Consider the following 14195-nt stretch of genomic DNA (forward strand, 5'->3'; position numbering starts at 1 on the left):
AGTAGGCCATTGTTGTTTATCAGTTTTATATATAGTAGTGTGCATCTCTTAATGCCAAATACCCAATTCATCCCTCCCCCGCCTTTCCCCTTTGGTAACTATATGTATAAAAACCGTTTTTATTCACCTACTTTCCACCATGTAAAGGTTCTAAATCATCAAAGCTTTGTCCAACTATTAATATTTTCAAGTCAGTCCAACCATTTGATGAGAATGATCTAATTCCTAGCATGTCCCTTTGTCTAAATAATTTCTTTTTTTATGTTGTGTACTTACTCTTGACATATGGTTATGATTTTTGGTTCTTCCAGCAGCCTTTTCATGATCTTTTAACTAAAAAGTTGTTGCTAGCTTCTGGTTACCACTTTTGTTACTGAATATATCTTTCTTGTTACTATCTCCTGGAACCACTTTTCGAATCTCTCCTTTAACTCAGATGCCATGATTTTCTTTCTCACAAAATGGAATTTTGTTTTTTCTCTTGAAGTTCTAAAGAATTTCTGACTATGATATTTATAGATTTTTTTTCAGATTTTCTGGTGGTTGTTAACTAGTGATAAAGTACTGAATTATATCAATGTATTAAAATGTGTTTTGAGCAGTAAAATAACACCACATTTTAGATTTCAAAGTCCAATTGAACTGCTCTAAAATCTCAGCCTTAACCAGATCACTGTTGACAAAATGATGGATGTTATACTCCTTTAAAAGTTTCCTTCTGATATTATTTAAAATTTCCCGTTTCCCTTTTCCCATCTATCTGGAGTGTCTGTACTTCTTTGGCCCAAATCAAATATTGCTCTAGGAGTTGAGACAACATAAATGACCTCTCCTGTCTTGTAGACCCTTGGCTTGCATAAAGTTTAAAAGTACATCCTTGGACGTTAAATCATCCTCTGTTACTTATAAAACTGGCTCATGTTCTCCAAGTCTACTTGCCAATGTTGTTACATATCTAGAATCTTCTAATGTTGTCTTAAATGTTGTCTTAAATCTTCTAATGTTGTCTAATGTCTTAAAAACATTAGAATCTTCTAATGTTGTCTTGAGAAAAATAAAATGTGCTTTATTGTGGAGAGCATGAACATTTTTTTTTACTTAAAGATTGTACTACCTGATTCGATTTACCTTCTTGTTCCTTCTTAACTGCTTATGAAAGACAGGAGACATAGCCCCTTAGCTAATAGTTCCTAGAAAATAGTAAATCTTTCTAAACAAGTTCTGTGCCCTGTTAAATCTAGAAGATTTATTAAAACAGTGGCTGTCTCACTTTTCTAAGGCTGCCATAATAAAGTACCACAAACTAGGTGGCTTAAAAAAATTACCCAAAAATCTATTGTGTCACAGATCTAGAGGCTAGAAGTCCAAAATCAAGGTGTCTGCAGGGCTATGCTCTCTCTGAGACATACAGGGGGATCCTCCCCTGCCTCTTCCTCACTTCTGGTAGTTTACAGCAATTTTCAGCATTCTTTGGCTTGGAGATGTGTTGCTCCAGTTCTCTGTCTTCACATAGTTTTCTACCTGTGTCTGCTGTTGGAAGCATTCCTCCCTTTGAAACTCAGACCTGTAGATCAGAGTGTAAGGTTGCAGGTATAGGGAGCAAAAATTTTGCTAGTGGATCACTAGGAGTAATAGTAAGTGGTGCCACTCTCATATTCTTCAGGAGGCTATTCACATCTGAATCAGCAGCCAATATATGGTATTGTTTCTTCCATAGCCAGTATTCACAGGGCCAGGTATCAGAGGTAGAAATGGGAATGAATCCTATTGCTGTTTAATACAACTGTTTCCATACTAAGTTGACCAATAATAGTGTTTTGATGATTAATTAAAATTAACTATCTTAAAAAAGCTTTTAGCAATATTTTAATCACTAATGTAAACACATAATTATATATTGCTTATACTATAAATTTTGAAAGAGAGCTGAGTTGAAGTTTATTTGTGCCTTATCTGAATTCTTCATAATTTTCTCCTTTCTCCATCTGTCAGTGTTGACTCCTTAATCTTACCATCTCAAATTCCTCATTTATCCTTATCAACGATAGAGAGGAAAAAAAAAGATAAACTCAGTCACCTTAACAACTCAAGAAAAAGAAGTAAACTAATAACACGAGAGAAGTTAAAAAAAAAAGAGGTAAGATTTTTAGACTTATATTTTTGAGTTTAAAACACTTTGTGACTAATTTTTCACAGCAATGTTATCGTCATTGCCATCTGCCTTGAGTTCTTAAGTACTAGATGTGTGATATTTATTAATAGAAAAGAATGTGGACAGTAGTCCATGATTTATTTACAGTTTCTTTCATGTATAATTTTATTATTTATGAAATATTTTTACACACACTATTTCACCTAATCAAAAGCCCTTAGAAGTAGATTTAGAAGTAGCCTTTTTTTCAAATAAGAAAACTAAGTTTCCAGGCAGCTAAACAATTTGTGTTCAGTCATATAACTAGTTTAGTGGCAAATAAGAAACTCAAAATCCTTTTTTTCTACTAAATTCAGTTTTCCAACAACATTACAAACTGAATATTCTCTAGTGAATATTATAATAAAGATTAGTTGGTATATTAAAATTCTCCTTTTAATCTATCAAAAATTATGCTACTTGTATGAACCCCATTCTAAAAGATATAATGGTATAAAAAATCTAATTTTTATTTATAATTTACTTACTATTTTAAAAATACCACTGGATTGTTTGAATATTAAAATGTGTGATAAAACAATTTCAAGAAAAAAGCAGTTACAGCTGAAAATTATCATTCCTTAGTCATGAGAGGTTTTTTTAGTTATAGTCTAAAAAGGCCTCATGCATCATCCAATATAATTTTCACAATTACTTCTTGTGTTCATCCCAGGGACATTTAAAAAGTTATGGGGGCAATGTTTCCTTTTATGTACACTTTCTGTAGTAAAGGATTATAAGTCATCAGGTGCCAGTGTAGTTGAGAAGGTCATGGGTATAACTCCTAGAAAAAGTATTTCACTTTGAAAGGAAATGACTGCACCACTTTGTTTAAAAACAGTACAATGTGTTAAACTTGAGAAAAATGGTACACTTGCATGTACTGGTGATGATCTAATTTATATCTGCAGCCTTGATTGCTTCTCTGAGCCCCATACACACATATCTGCCATTATGACCTATCCACTGGGATGAGCATTAGGCACCTCAAGTTTAACCTGGCCCTAACAGAACTCTTGTGTCAGCCTTTTAAGCCCCATCTTTGTAGATGGCTAAAATCTCAGACAGTCTTATTTCCTCTTTCCTTCACACCTTACATCCAACCTATCTGCAAGAACTGTTGGTTTATTTTCAGAATATATCCTGAGTCCGACCACTTCTTGAAACCACTACCCCTGCCATCCTAGTCCAAGTTGCCATTATTTCTTATTCAAACCACAGCAGTAGTCTCCTAAATGTCTGCCTGCTCCTGCCAGACCATTACCCTACCATCCAGTCTCTACACGGAAGCCAGGGTGATATTTTTACATTGTAAATTAGACCATATATGTTGCCCCATAGCCCAGAATATGGCCCAATGTCTTTACCTTGGCCTAAGGGCCTACATACCCTTGTCTAGCCTCATTTGATATCACTCTCCCCATACCATTGCTTCAGCCACACTATCCTTCCAACTCTTCCTACAAATACACCAAGCTTTCTCTGGCTTCAGGACCTTCCTACCTGCTATTTCTTTTACCTTTCACTGGATATTTTTGCAGATTCAGTCCTTCACCTCATTCAGGTGTCTGATCAAATGTACCCCTGAGAAGCTTTTCCTGATTGCTTTATTGTACAATGCTACCCTTCTCCACTACTCAATTTTTTTTTTTTGTATTCCTTGGTTCTTTTTCTTCAGAGGAAGTATTTATTTTTTGTTTCCATATTAATTGTCTGTCCCTCCTGTAAGAAGAGTAGCTTTGTCTTTTTCATGGCTTCATCCCCAGTGCCTGGTACAATGCCCAATGCTTAGACAGAAATAACTATTTTTGAATGAATGTATAAATGCATTTATTTAAATACTCATAGTTTTAAAATTGAGGCAAAATAGTTTAATTTAAAAATGTATAGTGCTTGCTTAAAAAAGTTATATTGCTTTGGAAAAATCTCAATTAGTTAAAATTGTATGCAGTTTGCTTCTATGAAAAGAGTTGATATGCTGAGTGAATCAAGCATTAATGGACACACCTGGTGGCAGGTGCCGGTATTGCAAAAATAAAGACTAAAACCAATTTGTCTCCATCTACAGCAGTGGTTCTCAACCTTGGCCATACATTAGAATCACCTGGGGAGGTTATACAAGTCTAATGACTAGGATGGACCCCAGAACAAGTAATTCAGAATCTTTGAGGGTTGTATCCAGGGCTCTATTAACATGTTTTTAAAAGTTCCCCAGCTGATTACAATGGACAACTAAGAATGAGAACCACTGATCTATAAGGTAGGGGATTTTTGCAAAACTATTCCCCATGCTGACAATAGTATAGGAAGTATTCAAATACTTGTTAAATGAATTAATGAGTGAGTGAATGAATGAATGGATGAATGTAAAGGGTGTTGATAGCCAGCTGAACTCTTGAAAACCATTCAAAGCCAGATTTAGCAAATGAAAATACCGAATTCCCATTTAAACTTGAAATTTAGAGGAACAAGGAACTTTTTTCAGTAATCCATGTCCCAAATATTGTAGGTGGGGCATACTTATACTAAAAATATATATTTATTATTTGCCTGAAATTGAAGTTTAACTGGCATCCTGTATTTTATGTTGCAACCCTATCTATTGATGAGGGAACAGTTAAGCTTCTCTTGTAAAAATCAGCATGTTATTAAAATATTTAAAACAATTCACTGTTTTTTTAAAAAAATTTATTTTATTTATTTTTGGCTGCGTTGGGTCTCCGTTGCTGTGCACAGGCTTTCTCTAATTGCGGTAAGCGGGGGCTATTCTTCATCGCAGTGAGCGGGCTTCTCATTGTGGTGGCTTCTCTTGTTGCAGAGCACAGGCTCTAGGCACGCAGGCTTCAGTAGTTGTGGCTCGCGGGCTCTAGAGCACAGGCTCAGTAGTTGTGGCTCACGGGCTCTAGAGCACAGGCTCAGTAGCTGTGGTGCACGGGCTTAGTTGCTCCGCGGCATGTGGGATCTTCCCAGACCAGGGCTCGAACCCGTGTCCCCTGCATTGGCAGGTGGATTCTTAACCACTGTGCCAGCAGGGAAGCCCAACAATTCACTGTTAAAGTGGTAATTTAATCTCTCCTATCTTCAGCTATAAAAAGCTACCATAGAAACAGTCTATTATCCTTAGGAATAAACTTAATTTTGCACTGTTAAGCTATTGATAGAATAATCATAAAAATGAGGTGAGTTCTTGTGCATTATAGATTTTCCAAATGAACTTAGAATTTAAATTCTTCAGTATCTATTTTCAAGCTATCAAATCTTGTACCATAGAGTAAGAAAAGCAAAATTCAGACACTTTTTAAGACCTATGAAGTACATTCTCAGCATGACTTCTAAATCAGGGGCTACATTAAGGTGCTGTGTCTTGAATTCTCCACAGGTCCCTAGGAAGTGTGAGAAAGAGAGGAATCCTTCAGGCTATAGACTTTATTTCTCTCTAGCTATTTTCTGCTCATTATACTGACTAGCTAAAACTAAGATTAAATGATAATAATGAATAATACTTGACTTTAATTCTGGAAAAAGAAAATTATTGAAACAAATCAGTTGAATAATTTGTCATGCAAGCAGAAGTATCAAGGACATTGCCTTTTTCTTGAAGGATCCGTGAAAGTTCCAATCCTTTGTAAATGGCAGATAAACACCTTTCACCAGAAGGTGGCATGCCCATATGTTCAGAAACTCTCCAATGAATGGGTGACCCAAAAAAGGATCAATTACTGTTTGATTATCAGTGTGGAAAGAATAGAATGATGAAAAGACAGAACAGAAAAGGCTGTTCACATTTGTAATGTTTTCTGTCCCCAACTGAAGTGCACAGTGTGGACTGGTTTCTATGCTTCCTGCAGAATTTGCAGAAAATGGCTTGCTGAGAGTTAGGTGGTCAAAATTTTTGATTTTCTTGGAACACTACCTTTTATTGTTTGAAGACATCTTCTTCAAAACTTGCCCAAATGTTGTAATAAAAACCAAACTTTTGCTGCACTTTTCTTGGTTATATGCCATTTCTTTGCAGATATGTTAGCAGGCAGCCATCCCTAAATCCAATGATGGATTAAAAAAAACAAAACTAAAAAATCAGGAGGGGAAAAGGTCTCTCTCAGATAGAAGTTTTAACCTGTTTATCCCACAAGTCTGAGACTATTTCGGCAAGGGCAAACTCAGACAAGCTATATATTTTCTGCATATCGCTCCGGCTGACAATCTGAAGTGAGAATACAAGAACATAGGAACTCAAGTTGATTTTTCTGACATGGACTGCATATGGCACTATGCTCTTTCACAAACATTACTGCACCTTACTTTCTCAGAGCTTGAGATGACATAATTGCAGGCTTTATCACTTTTCAGCAACACACACGATTTAAGATATCTGATGCAGATGTGAACATAACTTTGGAATTCAAAATTTCAAATTCTGTTTCTTAGAAGGATTGTCCTGGGAAAGTGGATTCAGGTGTGGAGTGCTTCGTGCTTAGCTCTATTTTGACTTTTACAAGTTGTCCTCATATTTACTTTGCAATTCAGTACAAAGATAGATGCTCTCAATTCAATAGGTTATACCTGAAACTATTTGATTCCCTAATTACATTTGTCAAGTTTCAAACATATGCATAGGTGTATCTTTTTAGTACATTGATTTTATGTTTATTTTTTTAAACTGATACCTATGGTAATAATAATAATAGCTACTTTTTGCTGAGGTAGTACAGTAAAGGTTAAAGGCAATGGCCCTGAGGGGTTTTCTTCTTGGGCTCTGACCCTAGCTCTGTCTCTGATTAGCTGTGTAACTTTGGCAAACTATTTAATCTCTCTAAACCTTAAGAGAAAATAAATGCCAAGTCTCCAGCATGTAGTAGGCAGTAGATGGTTGGTAGCTGCTCTTCTAAGGGTAGAATTTGTAAACTGGAAGTTAACATTTCAATGAGCTCATCTCTGAAGGACAGATAACAACAGTACTTACCTTTATGGCTTTTGTGAGGATTAAATGATGTAAAGTATATGACATACTGAGTTTAGTGGCCTGCGCATAGTAAGCAAGTCAATAAATGGGAGCGATTGTTTTATTGTTATTATTATTCTTTTTTCAGGTACCATATACACTATATCTATCACCAATAAAAATATTATCCCCATTTTATTAAGTAGAAACTTTGGCCCAAACAGCCTAAAAGGAATTCGAGCCAGCAGTCAAACCCCAGGCTGGTTCCAAAGCCCCAGACACTTTCATGACAATCTATTTGGCTCTAACCAATGGCTATTCTGACATCAAAAGAGCTGACATTGAGCAACCAAGGAACAAGTTTTATTTCAATTTAATTGTTCAGAGATGGTAAATTCCTCACACCACTTTGCTGATACTCTACTATATAGTTACTGAAAAGTACATTGTTTACTCTAAGTTTTGAGGCCTTTTTAAAAAACATCATAATGATATTATCTTCTATCATTCAGACAATGAGATTACAGAGATTTCATAACCGAATAAGATATAAAGAAAAAGACAATATCATATTCTTTAAATTCTCCAAAATCTCTGACAGAATTATAGACTTCTTTGTACTTCTTGGTGCATTTTAAAAGAACAAGAAAGCCAATGTGAAGTATTTTGTATAAGGGTGTTATATGAAATTATTATTTTTTACCTCTAATGCTTAGTTTTGACTGCTAGTGTTTACAAAATGCGCCTGGCTAAACATAATGAGTCAATCAGTTGGTGTTCCAGATGTTTGGGGGAATATCCAGATGTTTGTGATCTTAAAAAAGGATATTTTCAAAACAAACATTTTATTTTCCTACTTTTCAGCTGCATGTGCTAGCCTAGCTATTATCAGACTTAACTATAATTTGCTTTTTAGTGTAAAATAACCTGAATCTTTTCACAGAGAAAATCTGATTTCAAAAATATAAACATTAAGTCACTTTGGAAACACTTTAGAAAATTTGAGTGGAAAGATTGGCAAACTTTTTCTGTCAAAGACTAGATAGTAAATATTTTAGGCTTTGCAAGCCTAAAATTCTTGAAACTATACAGCTCTGCCTTTTGTAGAGTTGATAGGTGTGGTTGGATTCCAACATAGATTTATTTACCAAAGCAAGCAACAGTGGGCTGCATTTGTTTGGCCTAGGTCTAAACACACCGAAGATACTAGATATATTCTGTTTTGGGTAATAAGTAAACATCTGTCAACATAAATTCGGGAGAAGAAATTTCAAAATGGTAGCATCTATCACTGTTTAGTTGGCCTTGAAGATGTGTTGATTATGCTTCGTTTTCCCTCACTTCCTTGTTCTCCCTTCTCTGCCCTCTTCTGTCTCCTGGGAGGCTGACCTTAACAGACATCACCACTGGACATTTGGGTGACACCAATAGGAGATGAGAAGCTAGAAGGAGGGAGAAATTCTTGCAACTTTGGAGTGCCTCTCCCAGACACAGATAATTCACTGCCTACCAAACCTGACTGCTGTGTTCTAAGGGAAACCCATACTGTGCACAAATCTTTCCCCTCTCCTCCAAACACAAGTGTCTTGCTTCTCTATATATTCTCTCAGGGCAAGCTTCCTGCTGATTGTCACTTAGAAAACAGCTGATAAATCTGCTAAGTATTGACTAAACCCAGGGTGTGTGGGTGGTGGATGTCTCTTTATTAGAGGACTCCAAGAAATGCCTTAAAAAGTAAATAAGAAAGGAATTTATAAAGATGGTACCAAAAGCTGCCCTGTGGAAAATGAGGGCAAAGGAGCCATTCTGGCAATTCCTACCGTAGAGAAAATTCATTATTCGTAAGTTCAGCCTTGATACTGGCAATGAACCAAGACTTGGAGGCACAGGTTTGTTGTGTCATCTCACCTAATGCCATTAGGGCTTAACAAGTGGTGTAGTTTTTATTCACGTTTGGTACCACCTTTACTACCATTCTAGAGATACTTTATTTTTTTCTTTTAAGATTTTTTTTTTTGATGTGGACCATTTTTTTTTTAAATGTCTTTGTTGAATTTGTTACAATATTGCTTCTGCTCTATGTCCCGGTCTCTCGGCCCCAAGGTATGTGGGATCCCAGCTCCCCAACCAGAGTTCGAACTCGCATCCCCCCACACTGGAAGACGAAGTCCCAACCACTGGACTGCCAGGGAAGTTCCAATTCTAGAGATATTTTAAATTATTCTCAATTGTCAGGTGTTATACTACCCATGATATAATTGAGAGATGATGAAGTAGAACTAAAGAGGTGATTTTTTTCATGGTATCTTAATGACATTTAGAGATATTACTATTTTGACTAGGTATGTGTCTACAAAGAATCTGTTGGGAAAAAATCTCTTTAAAACTCTTTTAATGAGCCACTTGTACTTTTATAATTCCTGAAGTCCACTTCCTGGAACACTAATTCCTATGAGTCTCTGCAAAAGAGTCATGTTATAACCTGCTCTTAAAGGATCACAATGCACAGGAGAAGATTAAAGCCTCTGGGAAGTATTGGCAGTAACTAACCTGTTTAGCTTTCTTCACTAAATGTTTCCCAAGCTTACTTAACCATGACATTTTATTTTGAACATGATTTATTAACACTCCATGGAACTTACTTTAGGAAATGCTGGTAAAAGGTATTAAGATATTTGGGCTTAATCACTAGGAAAACTGCTACTATTTCACTTGATTATTTTTGTCATCAATTGATTTGAATATTTATTTAAAATTGTTACCTTTGAACAGATTTATAAGGAAAAAATAATAAGGCATTTCCCAAAATTTCTGGTAAATAACTTTTGCCTGCCTTGAAGTGTTAGATCTGCTGAAGTCAGGTCACCAATAGTGCTTGAGAGGAAGTACATCTTACCTGTGTCCAACGTTCAACTCAAGTATCACCTCCACTTGGAAGCATTTCTGACCCATGATCCGGTTACTTGCTTCCTCCTTTGCATTTCCCTTACCACTGTTACTTGCTCCCTCCTTTGTGTTTCCCTTACCATGGCATTTACTAATTGTATTTATAGTCTGTGGCTTACTTATCTAATCCCACTCTTCATGGATTATAAAATCCTTGAGGGTAGAGACTATAATTAATCTTCTTTGTTCCTAATATCTAACACAGTACTTGATTTTTAGTAGATGCTTAATAAAGTGGATTTTTTGATAATTCTACATGGTTTGAAGCTGCTATAGAAATAATTTGCATTCTCACTAGATATTGAAGCAGTGGTGTGCCAGAACTGGTATATACCAACTCATGAGAGCAGGTGGTCAAAATTGGAGGAATTTTGCCAGCCACTTGATTTCATATTAGTACCTTGATATCAGGCCATGGTGAGAGTATTTACAACATAGAAATTGGCAAAAGCTACAAATCAAGGCTTTTTCATTTTCTTGGAGAGCCAGTTGTTAAACATTTACCAGCATACCACTATATATGATATCTTTTATCATTTTTTTCATTAAATGGTAATTTAATAATAATAAAATAAAATAAATTTTAAATGTTTTAAAAGTAATGATTTTTAAATGAGTTGTTCTGTCTCCTCATTTAGATTGCAAATTATCTGGGGAAAGGGCCATTACTTTCTTTACCTTTATTGCCCCAGTGCCTAGGAACTTATAAGCACTGAATAAATAATTGTATGTGGAAGGATTGATGTCCTAAACAGGCTTTGTGTTTTGAGGAGTAGGAGTGGGAGTGTCAAAAAGGAATGAAAAAAACAAAATCATGTTTTGAGTTGATCCTAACACTGAATTTTGTGTTCAGAATTTTGGGTGTACCATATATTATTTTTTCCTTCTGATTTTGTATTTATTCTCAAAATTTAACTATATTGAAAGAGTTATATTACAACCAGTGACATAATCATAGCCACAAGATTATAATCTCAGGGATACAGGATTTTATGGTGGTTGGACTACAGACAAAGATGTATTTTCACTGCTGCAAAACTGCAGCAAAATTAGCTGGAGTTGCAGGATTTCCTTATTTACCATTTAAAAAAAACTACCTTAAAAGACTGTTAATTTCCAGCGATATTAATCAAGCTCAGGAACTAATTTATTGTGTGGAATGTGATGAGAATTTCAACAGGAGTTTTAGACCATACATGAAGAAAATGCTGCCTCTGCAATGTACCATGTAGTATTTCTGCTCATGCTGTTACAGATAAAATGAACCTTTGAAGCCAAAAGCATCTAAATCTAGGATTTCACCTAAGCAAAATACATATTCTAAAAATATTTTAAAATAAGATATCTTTTATATACAGTAAAATATACAAATCTTAAAAGGAAAGCTTGATGAATTTTCACAAACATAAACCGCTGTTACCATCACCAGATCAAGATATAGGCATTTCCACCCTGCCAGAAAGTTCTCTTCTGCCCCTTCCCTGTTGATACCCATCCTTCTCATATTATCTTTATGACTTCTACCACAATAGATTAATTTTGCCTGTAAAAGACATATTTTATGTCTATTTTTTTATTGTTAACAAATATATAAAATGGAATGATTACTGTTTGAGGACTAGTTTGGGACAAATGAATATAAAACAGATTAGTGATTATATATTTATTAATAATAATGATTAGATATCACTTTCAGGCATCTAGCCATGCTTTCTTAAGGTGATTTTTAAAATATCTTTAGGAACCTCTTAGGACTTGTCAGTTAGCTACTACAATTTTATTTACTCTTTGCCTACAGTTCACTTAAACAGCATAGCCATTCTGTATGAAGAACTTTTCATAAAAAGAAACATTTTTTATTCTTTGAGCTCATTGTTAGAGGACCAAGAGACCAAATTAGACAGACAATTCTGTCAAGAAGTTTATGATCTAACGTCTATAGGATGTACATATCTTTCATCATTCACCACTGCTTGCTTTATTAGGCTTTCTCTCCTAAGTAGTATGTTTAAAGCCAGCTGAGGATTGGAATCTGGTTCTCCACAACACTTACCCTATGGTTAGTTCAGGCTAGTCAAAAGAAAAAGAAAAGATGTTTCCTTTGACAGTGGGCCACAGGGATGTAGCCACAAAGCCAAATGCTCTTGCTCAAGTGGAACATTGTAGGCCCTGAACATATGGTTTCTGGGAGAAGCCTGAAGGATGTGATTTTCTGTAATGTGTCTGCGCAGACAAGATGGACTTCAGAGGCTGGAATGATAATAATTATACTTTGTATGGTCTAGAGTTTTCTTGCTTTCCAAGTTGCTTTTTTTTTTTTTTTTTTTTTTGTGGTATGCGGGCCTCTCACTGTTGTGGCCTCTCCCACTGCGGAGCACAGGCTCCGGAAGCGCAGGCTCAGCGGCCATGGCTCACGGGCCCAGCCGCTCCGCGGCATGTGGGATCTTCCTGGACCAGGGCACGAATCCGTGTCCCCTGCATCGGCAGGCGGACTCTCAACCACTGCGCCACCAGGGAAGCCCTCCAAGTTGCTTTTGAGAAGGGGCAGAATGTGAATGGAATAAGTTCCTCAAGACAGCATTCTTATGGTGCTGCTTTCCTGGCCTGCTCTCCAACTCTGAACACAACAATTCTGTCTATAATTGTCAGCTGGGGTCCTGTCTAGAGATGGACTATACCCTCTGCAACTTTAATCCCTTCAGCAAATATTCCATACTGCCTATTGCTGTTGGCAGTCAGCATCCCACCTCACTATTCCCCTGGTGGAGTGTAACAAAAGCCTCATGAAAGAAAGGTTAATGATTTCTATATCTTCCCTTTACATTTAAAAAAAAATTATTAATCTATCCGAGAGACTCCTGTTTTCCTTCAAAGATATTTCATTCAGCCTAGTCCCCTAATATCCCAAACTTAAAACTGAAGTTAAAAAAATTTAATCTGAAATTTTGCCTAAATACAATTTCTCTTTTCTCCTAATTATTCTTTCAAACTTAATTTAAATGAACTCAATTAAACAAATATCTCTTGGGTTCTATTGTGTGCCTGGCACATATCCTAAGTCTTGGGGAAGCAACAACAAATAAGAAGCTCACAGTTTATTAGGCAGAGGTTCTCAGAGTGGCTGGGGTTACAGAGAAAGGGCAGACCTGGGAACATTTTTCTTTTCTTTCTTTTTTTTAAAAAATTCCCAGTGAATGAGAATTTTGAGAATCACATGTAGTGAATATTGTGGTGTGACTTTCTCTCCAGCCTCTATTTTTCTTTTCTTAGAAACTTCCCTGAATTTTCATTTTGGTAGACACAATGACTTCATACACCCCTGGCTCTAGGGTGAGGCATGAAGTTCAGGCTTAAAGTAGATTTTATATTCTCATGTTTGGATCTCAGTGATTGGTTAATGGTTGTACCACTGTAGGAAAGCCAGACTCAGAATGAGGCTAATACATTGAAGACTGAGACCTAGAAAGGAATGATTCCTTGATCAAACCAATCCTGAAGCCCACAGAAACCCTAGACTTTCTAGTTTCATTAGTCAGTAAATCCCTTTTATTTTTAAATTTGTTCTGTCTTAGGGTAAATATTAAGCTGCTATAACAAATAGACCAAAAAAAAAAAAAAAAAGGAAACCCAGAATTAGTTGCTAAAATAAGATGGTAGTTTATTTCTTTCTTATGTTATAGTTTGACTTGACCATCTAAGGCTGAGGAAGCAGCTCTGCTCCATGAGGCTGTCCAGGGACCAAGAACTCTCCATTTTATTCCTCTGCTATCACTAGGGTTACCTCTTTTTGGGGAATAGTTGAAGCTGGGTCACTGCCATGTCTATACCCCAGCCTATAGGAAAAGGGGAAAGAGAAGCTGGAGAGATATATCCCCAGTGTTTTCAAGACCAAAGCCTAGAAATGGCAAACGTTATTTCTATTCACATATTGGTCTAAATTTAATCACATATTGGTCTAAATTTAATCACATGGTCCTATCAAGCTACAAAGCAGACTGGGAACTGTAGTCTCTATCTGCATGCCTAGCTAAAACTTGATTACTAAGCAAGAAGGGGGAGATAGATTTAGGAGACAACTAGCAGTGTGTCACACGGTTTACGTCTAGTTTTCTGTTA

At 36.1% G+C, this 14195-nt stretch overlaps 1 protein-coding gene across 5 annotated transcripts in view; it reads left to right on the top strand.

Annotated features, from left to right (window-relative positions):
• The window catches only part of SLC9A9 (solute carrier family 9 member A9), a 656685-nt gene that overhangs the window by 22935 nt on the left and 619555 nt on the right, over positions 1 to 14195 (top strand). Inside the window, exon 5 of one of the 5 annotated variants that reach the window (XM_049709811.1) lies at positions 1993 to 2137. The exons of the other annotated variants lie outside the window; for them this stretch is intronic. The gene's annotated coding sequence lies outside the window, so the exon portion shown is untranslated. The remainder of the gene's footprint in view (positions 1 to 1992; positions 2138 to 14195) is intronic. 5 annotated transcript variants of the gene reach the window in all.

The sequence above is a fragment of the Orcinus orca genome, chromosome 5 (genome assembly GCF_937001465.1).
Source record: "Orcinus orca chromosome 5, mOrcOrc1.1, whole genome shotgun sequence".
Lineage (NCBI taxonomy): Eukaryota > Metazoa > Chordata > Mammalia > Artiodactyla > Delphinidae > Orcinus > Orcinus orca.